Source organism: Cryptomeria japonica, chromosome 2, assembly GCF_030272615.1.
Source record: "Cryptomeria japonica chromosome 2, Sugi_1.0, whole genome shotgun sequence".
NCBI classification, from domain to species: Eukaryota; Viridiplantae; Streptophyta; class Pinopsida; order Cupressales; family Cupressaceae; genus Cryptomeria; species Cryptomeria japonica.
This window is the reverse complement of record NC_081406.1, coordinates 104,960,880-104,972,065: the sequence shown is the minus strand read 5'-3', so window position 1 is coordinate 104,972,065 and position 11,186 is coordinate 104,960,880. Positions and strand designations below refer to the sequence as shown.

The window sequence follows — 11,186 nt, the reverse complement described above, 5'->3', positions numbered from 1 at the left end:
CTAGAATAACACCCCACTCTGTGTTTTGTTGTTGAAATACTGCATATACTGCATAAACTTTGGCTGCTACATTCATTTTTCTTTTGGAATCAATTGCATAATGAGGTCCATTACAAATGAAACATTTAATATATTTTGGAACCTTTTTAGATATAGTTTTTCTCCTAAGCATATGGTAGAGGTCTAAAACATTTCCTTTTAAACCGATTGCTTTTGATGGGAGAAACTCTAAATTTCCTCCAACAACAAGGAAATGATTGCATCTCGCCAGTATAGTATGAGTCAGGAGCAGAGTAAGATTTCTTCTTTAGGCTTTTTGCAAGAACATTTTCTTTTAAGCTCTTTAACTAAAGCAAACTCCTTGAAATCCTTATTTGGGGGCAAACTGTAGAATTCCTTAAGATTACATCTAGAATTAAACTCATTATCATTCTAGTTGATTGCCTTGAGGAAACAATGTTTTGTAGCTTATTCGCTATAACATTTTTTAGTTCAACAAATGTGCAATTTTGGACTTAAAATCCCTTCTTTTGCATTACATAATCTTCTACCCAACTTCCCAGTTGACAAGACAAAGAATTTAGATAATGTCTTTTGGCTGATTCGTTATCTTGCAGGCAGGCTTGGAAAAGATACTTCTCAAAGACCAAATTATATCTATGAAGCAAACTTAGGTTTTTTTAGTTTCAAAGTGTATAAAATTCTTGTAGCTTGTCTAGCCTTATTTTTGGTAGCTATACAAAATTCATCAATCATCTTAAATTTTAAAGATGCAAAACTCGTAGTCATTGTATCTTGTTTCCCAAGATTTAAACCTTTGACAAGGGCCTCTTCAAAATCTTTAGTCTAGTCACCTATAGCATCTATGTGGCCTTCATCTAGCAAACCTTCCCACCAGTCTCTCAATTTTCCTGAGAACAATCTTACTGCATAGGCCACTTTTTGTGATTCTATCTAAGATGTTCTAGTATCAAAGAAATTTTCGAAAGAATCACGCCATACAGCAATTGTATCATAAGGATCAATCAATTCATCAATATTCAAGATATACCCATGTAGCTTGTGACCTTAGTTGTTCAGGTAAATATTCTGGGTAAGAGGACTTGGTGAACTATTTTCTTGCATACTTTCATCAAAAACATCATCAATTTTGGTGAATTGTTCTCATTCTTCTTCTTCTGATGGGAGTTCTATGATTGGTTCTTTCTCTGGTGCTGGGTCTGAAGTTTCATCATCAGTAATTTCCATTTCTATTGTCATTTCTGGAATAAATTCCGTTTCAGAATCTTTGTCTTGTTTAGCATACATAGGCTCACTAATTTGTTCAGTTAGCCATTTTGTTGTAGCCAATCTATTTCTACCACAGCACTGGTGTGTTATTCTGTACTAGAATGATGAGATCTAAGATTTTTTTTAGGCTCGTCATCATCATCATCATCATCATCAAAAAGACCATTTCGTTTTTACATGATAGCCCTTCTCAGAGGTTTAGTTGGGAGTTTTATCTTCTTTTTAGCCTCTTCTTCAAAACTATCATATTTAGCCTAAGTTACTGTGGTCTTTTTGACATAAGATCTAATTTTATCAAACTTTTTAGAAAATAGATTAACTAATACTTTCTTTTCTAACATATCTTGTTCAGCTCTTTGCTGGCTATGGGTTATTGAAGAAATCTTTGTATATGTAGCATTTATTTGAACATGATTGCTTTCAAAAATTTGTAAAATCCTGGAGACATCAAGAGCTATATCATCAATATTTTCTTGAGCTAATATCTATATCATCAATATTTTCTTGAGCTAATATATTCCATTGAGCAAGCCAATTTCTTTGAGCCTAAGATTTTTTTGTGTTTAACCAATTTTTGTGTGCAATCTAGACTCATATCTACCCCAAAGTTTAGAGTCCTCATTAAGTATGGTGAATGAATTAAGAGTTGGCCATCTACTTGGTTCATAACTAATAAGTTCTTTTTTGCCCAAAATATTTATTTGAAATCTTGTTCTTTTCTCCTCTTGAATCTTGTGCTCTTGGGAGGGATTCTCTAATCATAGTTGCTTTTTTGGCATCTTACTTATCTTAATCCCTTTTCCCTTATTATCCTGATTAGGTTCTTTTTCTTTAGGAGTCAAGGCAAGCTTTAGATTGACTAGTCTTGCCATAGCATCCATGAATTTAAGATTACTGCTCAGATCAAAGGGTGTTGCCATGGAAGAACTGGAAGGATAAGGATTTAAAGACCTACCAAAAGATAGTTGTCATTTTAGGAGATTTCTGTACAGGAAGGGGAGGCGTCTTCAGGATTGTAATCAATAAATGGATTATTTATGGAACTCAAAACATTACCTAAATCTCTACACCCCCAATGACTTCTAAAAACACCTTTGCAAGAATCGTTTGTTCAAGAATAAACACCTCGGGATATGTAACAAGGTTGATTACAAACAACTTCCTTCTTTGGACCCTTGAAGTTAAGGACAACACATGATGAGGAGGTGTGTCTAAATCTTAAAATCTTGGACCTCTATTATCTTAGATAAGTTTTTTTATAATAGGAAATCTACTATGAAAACCTTTGAAATCAATGTGTCTGTCATAGTCTAACAACTTGTTATTTCCTTCTAGGTAAGACACACCTAATGGAAAGTTTGGAGGGAATAAAATGTTTAGTAGACGATAGATGCACCTACCACCAATGGTGGTATAAATAGATTCAGGTTGTAGATACCTTTGACCTCAATTTACAAACAAAAGGCTAAGCAAATATATTTATCATCAAGATAAATTATGAAATTAAGTCTAACAACCAATTTCCCATCACGCCTTTCTAGATTTAACATCATTTGGGTCAATAAAGGGTAGATATACTGGACGAATACCTTGACCTTGGATACTCAGTCTGTCTTATAGTAGTCATTAGCCTAGCTTTTATTCCCTTTCCAGGATAAATATCAATAATATAAACCTCAAGAAATTTAAAGTTTTCTTTCTCATCTACTATAACATCCTTTTCCTCAATTATATCATGCAAGGGTGCAATTCTAGACATGCTGGTGTATTTAAACTCTTACGACCTGAAATTTATTAAAACACGAGAAAGCCTTAGAGATCTTACTCGTAATTTTGTTTTGCATTTGTTGCTACAATTTATCAGCTTACGGCTGCCCTTCACAATAGCTCCTTGGATTCAACAACGGGTCTTACTTTCGCAGGGTCCATAGCTACTTGCAGGAATCACCTTCAAAATTACAAACTTTAAGCTTTCTCAATATTTCTTAAAATGAAAATATAGCAAGAGACTAATAGACACAATGCTGAAATAGACTCTGAAAAATATTTTATTATGCTCAAAGATATTACAATGATGATAAGGATTTTACAATATTACTCCAGACTCTAATACTAATTTCATAGCAGAAATGAAAGATTCCCTCTGGTCTATTGACTGCAAATTCTGATTTTTTTTTTCTTAGACTTCTCTAATTTTTTTGAGGTTTTGCAATATTTTAATTTTTTTTGGTATTTTGGGATTCTCAAATGTTTTTTGTGTTTTGATGATTATGCAATGAACTGATATAAAAGACAATGCTGGGAATGAAAAGAAATTGAAAACTATTGTTGTCCTACGTATTAAATCGCTAGAAACACGTGATATGGGCAAAACATGACAATACCCATTTCATTAGATGGCTTTTAAATGATTTAATACATGTCTGATGTGAATTTTCAAGTCTGACCTAAGTTCTGGGACAGCATCAAATGATTGTTGCAGGTCTCATATGTAATTTACAGCCACCTAGGTACTGTTGTTGACCAAAAGGAGGTGCGGTTGGGTTATTTTGGTGCCGAAGATGGGTGTGTAGGCCTCAAACAACCCCGATATGAAGTCTAATATCCTAGATCTTCTCTTTAGAAGGACTAATCTACTGATTTCTTCTCCCAATAATGGGGAAGGTACTTGTTGACGTGTTTTTTATGACAGCGTCCAACACAGAATAAAGTTGCCCAACGGTCACTTCACTCTCTCTTGATCAAAGTATGATTGCATGCTGATATAGTAGGAGAATCGAACAACCGACTCCAAGGTTCCTTTTATGCTGCGGATGTGACTCAGTTGGCTGATGTGATTGCTGGTAATCCAAGGGGCCTTACGTATGTCGAAGAAATTTATGCAAGCTCAAGAATTTACTGACGCGGATGATTTGCAATGAAGCTCTAAGTTTTAGATTTTAGATTTTGAAATATGCGGAAGGTAAATAGAATAGGGCAGAGGGAAATTAAACTAAAGGTAATCTAATCCTATGAACAAGGAGACGGGATAAACTTGTGCAAAATCCAACCGCGCTTTGCTTTGCCAACAATGCACAACTGCACGAAGGCGGTGCAATCTTCAGGGGGAGTGCTAAAGATTTTCAAATCGTCAAAAGAAACCATCAGATAGAACAATCTCTTCTAACAATCGAAGTTGAACATACACATATAATGAGGCTCAGACTAACTTTGCACGGTATGCAACAATCAGCTGCACACCAAAAGTATGAGCACAAATTTGGCAACAAGCGATCCTATCGAATCCAGTTCGTCTAACAGCATGAAAACAAATCTAATCTATGAAGAGAACGAGACCATGCGAGTTCCAAAACAACACAAGAACACACCAACAATTGAACACTGTATTAAGTGTTTGCTTCAAAAACTCCTAGCAACAATCTCTGACGATAGTCTCTCCTGATTACAAATGAGGGGGTCACCCCCTTATATAGGCCTCAAAGCCCAGATTACATGCAAAACCCTAATTAGGGTTTTCCCTAAAGATCCCCCACTCAAGGTGCAACAAGGTGGGAATCTGCATTAAATAACCCATTATGCCCACTTACGATAAATTTTTAAAAGGGCCTAAAATAGCGCCCATGATGATGATCATGCCTGGAATATAACTGATGTCGTCATAAATGCCCATCACCCTCCAAGCGACGGCGACATGCAAGAAGAATCCGTCATAAAACCTTTATGAGGGGATGACATGCAAGAAGATTCCCTTAGCCCGTGGTGGCATGCGTTGACCGGTCACACACCTAGTCAATGTTCCCTTCAGCCATAAATACGCCATTATTGTTCAGTCAAAAGACTTTTGTCCAAAAACGGAAGACCATTATCTCTCATTAATGGTGTATGCAATGAATCTACCGACGACGGCCTCCAATTCTCCGATGGAGACACTTGGCACATTCTCGATGTTGAATTCCATCAAGGCAATCTCCTCTTCACTTCTGGAAAAGAAACTTTTCCAATCCGCCATGGCTTCCTGTGTTTTCTTCATCATACTGGAGAATGAAGAAACATTTGCAAAATGTTCCTTGGAAAACGAATCGTCGAAGAAGAAATCATGCAACTAGGATTTCAAAGAATTCACTGTTATTCCCCCGTCGCTGAGTTTCCTTGAAAATAAAGCTTCCATGGCACTGAGGATTTCTTCAAGTTGACAGAATCAATGCTGAATTTATCAAGGGTGTTCTTCCCTGAACAGATGCTGTAGAACCATCGGGGAAAGTCATAGGCTTCATTCTCCTGGATTACTTTCCCGCCTACCAGTGTTTGCCTTGGGGTCCTCATCAGAGCCCTAAGTCGGGAAATGGTTAAATCTTGGTAGACATCAACATCTTCCCATAGTCCTTCCACCGTTTCCAACCTACTCAGGAGGGCCACGAATCTCAAATGGAGCTAAGCTAGATCTTCTACAAATTTCCCTACCTCAGCATAAACATCTTCTACCCATTCTCGGGAATTCTGTGCCATTGCCTTTGCAAGTTCTGCATCATCAATTACTTCCTTGGGAAGGAAGGGAGGGGGAGTGGATGAAGGACCTGCTTCCCTAAGGGGTTTCTTGAAACTCCTAACATACTCGCATAGAAGTCCGTTTTTCTCCTTCAACCGCTTACATTTTACTTTTGACTTCAGCAATTTCTCCTTCATGGTAAAGGAAGAATCGTCGAAATCTCCCATTACTTGACTGGTGGAAGCATGGCCGAGATCCACCTGTCTGATGACGTAATCTTCCTGCCTAATCATATCCTTATCCACCGCAGGTTCAGCAATGTGCAAGGTCCAGGCTCCGGATTCTTCCCTGACTACCTTGGAAAACTTCCGGGGGGCTTTTCTTTCTGGTGGCTGATCCATCCTCTTCAATAATTCTTCTAATTCCTGAGCAGGATTGGGCTCCCTTCCTGCTTCATTTCCCAATCTGTCTACCAACCAATCTGGCACGGGGATGGAATGGCTGTAATCCTCTGTATGCTCCCGTTCTTGAGATTCCTCTTCCATTTTGCCAAAGATAGTCTCTATGAAATTATCCTGGCGAACCTCTTCCAGGTGTGGGGAAACTTCTTGTCTCTGACTTCTTGGCTGATGACAGCCCTGTGAAGCATTGATGCTAAGTATATCAGGTGCTGGAACATTCCCTGGAAGTGGGCCTGCGAGATGTGGGAACATTTCTTCTTGTACGCTTGCGGAGCTGACTGGTGAATGTTCCCTTCCCGTCCTCATTCTCTTTTGTGGAGGCTCCTCCTGCTGGGCTTCTTGCTGTACCTCGCGCGGGATTTCCTGTTGGATATCCTTTGTCTTTGTTACCCTTGGCCTCTTTGGGGCACTTTTTCCTTTGTCCACCTGAGCCTCTCTTTCTACCTGACCTTGTGAAGAGCCTTCAGTTGCCTCGCTGTGAGAATCCAGATTTCCCATTAGCTGGTATGTCAGATGGACATGGTTTTCCACCAACTTTCTTGTCTGCCTGTCAATCCAGTGCTTAGTGAATTTTAGCACTGGTTTGGCCAAAGTGTTCAAATCATCTACCTCCGGCTCCGACCAATCTGGCAATAGGATAGGTTGATCCTTTATCCTTTCGAATTCGGGTTGCATCAAATTTGAGTCTTCCTTCACCTGGTCTGGTACCTGATGAATCTCACTTATTCTGATGGTGTCGAGGGGCAGTCTGGAGTGCATTCTTCTCCGTACCTCAAGGTCATCCTCGGCTCCTGCCCAGTAATCCTCCAAGTGAAATCTATGTATGAATTTGACACCGGCAACCTTCCTAATCTGGCTGTAAGGATCATATTGGGCCCTGGAAGTGTAAAAAGGTAGGCGGTAAAACACCAATTCGCTCGCTGCACTTTCAGCGGCCTCCACTCCTGGGCATATCTCCATGAAATCCCCCAAGACAATTGGAAATTCAATAGATTGCTTCTTCTTCTTCTTCTGCAGCTAATCGTAGGCAGAGTCAATTGCCTCATGAGCTCAAGCAATATAAGCTTATCCGATGGATATCTAGGCAATTTGTAAGACTGGATATATCTAGGCAATTTGTAAGACTGGAAGGAGAAGCCCTGCGTCTTGATGTAGGTGAACTTGGGGAACTACAGGAATGCGGCGCCATGCTTCTGGACCAAAGCACTTGCTTGCGGAGACAACCTCATGTGCAACTTATTTTGTATAAGTCGTGTCAAGTACATGGTGAAGGTGTCATTCGCCAATTTGTAAGAATTCACGTTGTGGAGATGTAGCTGAGGATAACATTCATGCACCTTTAGCTGAGTTGGCCCGCAGCCCATGATTCCTCTTGCTACCAGCCCATCGAATCCACCCCTTTGTGCCAGCATATAGAATAGGTAGGAACTCATGAAAAAGGACTGAGAGCTTTTCTCTTGCAGGTTCTTCAATTGTTCGTGCAAGTAGTGGCTGATCAATCTAGCCCAGTCGATCAATGTATTAGAATTCATGATCTCGCCAATGTAGAAGAACATCCAAGGCTCGGAGTTTACCGAGTGTGAGCATCCCATTACTCTACTCAGCATCTTTATCATGTCCACATATTCCTGCTTGAACTCGAAGATTGTGAGAGTTTTGGGCATCTTGGAAACGTGTACTCTAGGCTTCAGCAACCATTGCTTGTTGATCAAATCAGCACATCTGGCAGGGCTTGCTTCATAGACTGCTTGAGCTCCGCTGCTGGTCCTGTACATCATGGAGTAATGTGAAGGGATTCTGAAGGCTTCACTAATTGCTTCTGGAGTCGATGTTGCCAGTAACTTGCCATCTGGCGTTGAGATTGTCTTCCGCTCCAGATTGTAATGTGCTGCACATTCCAAGACTAGATCTGGGCATTGAATGGCGGGAGGAAAGCCAGCTGCTGCAACTATTCCACTTCTCACAATTTTGACAGCTATCGGAGATGGATTGTGTCTTGCAGTTCCGAACATTCTTATCTTGAATGCAGCCCAGTTGAACGTGCCGAAGTTGGTATCACTAATCTCTTCCCATCTTGAATTCAACCGAGAATGGGGAAGGAAACCCTTCATCTCTGCTTTGATCATTGCCTGCCTGGAGATAGTAGCTGTCCTGCTAGGTTCCGCCATCTTGGGAATACTTTGAAATGATGAAATAGAGACTAAGTATAAAAAAAAAATTTAACTTCTTTACTCTTTCTTTCCTGAATCTTGCACGTGAAAAATGAAATGTTTTTCCCAACTTATATAGAATTCCCAAGAGGCATCAAATTAGTAATTGTATTTATGGCATGTCATACTTTCCTTAATTACTATGTCATGCAAGGCAATTTCCCATGCTGTATTTATGGCGCGTCATACTTTCCTTAATTACTATGTCATGCAAGGCAATTTCCCATGCTGTATTTATGGCGCGTCATACTTTCCTTAATTACTATGTCATGCAAGGCAATTTCCCATGCGTGTGAGTTCAAATTTAGAACTTTCCTTAAATGCTCCAAGTCATGCGTCATACTTGGAAGATTCCTCCTGCCAACTCGTTGATTTCACACTTTCCAATTTTGGAGGGAGATTGCAGGATCTTTCTCGGGATTTCCTCAACTCCACTTTGACTTGTCATCTCGCTTTGTCGAAGGAACTTTCCTAGCTTTTCTCCATATCCCTATTTTTTAGGGATCTTCCTAATTTTTAGGGGTCAAGTTCATTGGATCGAGAATTTTGTCCTGATTCGGAATCTATAAAAATTTCTATATTTGGTCCAGGTTTGATGTCTAAAAATAGCATATTTGAAAAATCACCCGAGGGGAATTTCTGTTTTTAACCTTCCTTGACTCCTTGGATTCCGTGCCTTAGGAAAAATTTCAAATTCTCTGCTTGGGTGAAATTTTACCACGCCAAGGATTCATGAATTTTCCACTTGTGAATGTCTTCATGGATTCAGCACCCCAGACCAGACTTGGGCGCATTTTTGCTCTGTCCATGGAGAGGCAGAAAATTGCACTTGTGAATCCATCCTTGGTTTCAGCGCCCCAGACCAGACCTGGGCGCATTTTGCACATGTCCATGGAGAGGTGGAAAATTGCACTTGTGAATGCCTCCTTGGTTTCAACGCCCCAGACCAAACCTGGCCGCATTTTTGCTCTATCCATGGAGAGGCAGAAAATTGCACTTGTGAATCCATCCTTGGTTTCAGCGCCCCAGACCAGACCTGGGCGCATTTTTGCTTTGTCCATGGGGAGGCGGAAAATTGCACTTGTGAATGCCTCCTTGGTTTCAGTGCCCCAGACCAGACCTGGGCGCATTTTTGCTCTGTCCATGGAGAGGTGGAAAATTGCACTTGTGAATGCCTCCTTGGTTTCAGCGCCCCAGACCAGACCTGGGCGCATTTTGGCTCTGTCCATGGAGAGGCAGATAATCGCACTTGTGAATCCATCCTTGGTTTCAGTGCCCCAGACCAGACCTGGGCGCATTTTGGCTCTGTCCATGGAGAGGTGGATTATTGCACTTGTGAATGGCTTCCAGACTTAGAATATTTTGACCTTCCACTTCAAAGATGATTCTCACATTTAGTCATTTTAGACCCCTGCCTGTCTGCTTTCAACTTTCCAGATTTAGAAGTGATTGTGCATGTTGATTCTCCGTTGTATGCTAGCCTGATCCTGCCATAAATAGATTTTCCCGAAATAGAAACTTTCCAAAATGTCAGAGTTAGAGCCCAAGACAGGATGTCGGATGACTTACTAAAAATAGAAATTTACTAAAAAATAGAAATTACTAAAAGTAGTAAGTTTGATTTTTGGCAAAATGGCGACATTCTCGGACTCGGAAAAATCCCTAAAAAATAGGGACTTTCTAAAAATAGAAAGTTGCTCTGTTTGGGCTCAAATTTCATCGGGATGTCCCTTGAAGGGTCCTGATTCCAGTCATACGCTTAGTTTTCCCGAAACCCTAACAGGAACCCCTAAAATCTAGGACAAAAGGCAAAACCCTAGAAAGAGGACAAAACAGGGCCTAGACCTCACAGAATTTGCTTGACAAAGAAGCAGATCAACCCTAACAGACTCCCAAACACCCATAATGTGGAGAGATTGAAGAGATTGCCACTAACACACACAAAAAACGAAAGCCAAACGACCGGAAGGGCCTAAAGCTAAGGGGGGTCCCTATCTGGGATGGGGCGATGTGTAATTAGGTCACAACAGTACTCTGTTTTGTGAACCCAGTATTTTGCTCAAGAGCCTGTGTTTAAGTCTTGGTCTGCAATTTGTGAGATATGCTATTGAAGACTTTGACCTGCTTTTCAACATGGGAGGTAACCTAAACCGGAATGAGCCCTCTGGTTGTGAGAACTGGAAAAGTGAGCGGAAAGTGTGGAGGAGGCTCCATAGACATGGATTTTACAGACTACATGGAAAAGCTGCATGGAAGCAGAAAATTAGTATCTCAAGGCTTTGCTAAGGGTTGGAACAACAGCAAAGTTACTTTGTTGGGGAGACCTGGAAGATTGATGAGAATTTGGTTGCAGAGGTCACGGGATTACAGAAGGAGGGCACAAAGTTCTACAGAGAACGAAAGTTTGCCGCTGAAGCAATTAAAAATTTCCCGAAAACTGATGATGAGAAGGCTCGGCTTGCCAAGAAACACAACGTTTCTTACTACCTCCCTCATCAAGTAAAGTCTTTTTGGCAGAAGATGCTAAGAGTTTTGATGGAATTCCTGACTGTTGATGGTAGATTTACTAAAGTTTACAATTATCATTTTGCTATACTTAATCATTTCCGCCTTGGGGTTAAGATTTCTCTGCCCTTTTATTTAGCATCCTCCGTAAATGAGAGCTTGGCTGACCATGCCAAAAAGCCCAAATCTTACCCCATAGCCCATCAGGGGCTTATCCTGCTCATTTACGAACAC

General features: G+C 40.4%; 1 long non-coding RNA gene across 1 annotated transcript in view; it reads right to left on the bottom strand.

The window, feature by feature from the left end:
- Nucleotides 1-3,135: 3,135 nt before the first annotated feature.
- The window catches only part of LOC131054268 (uncharacterized), a 54,265-nt gene continuing 46,214 nt past the window's right edge, over nucleotides 3,136-11,186 (bottom strand). Inside the window, exon 4 of the long non-coding RNA XR_009107975.2 lies at nucleotides 3,136-3,238. This is a non-coding gene — a long non-coding RNA (uncharacterized LOC131054268). The remainder of the gene's footprint in view (nucleotides 3,239-11,186) is intronic.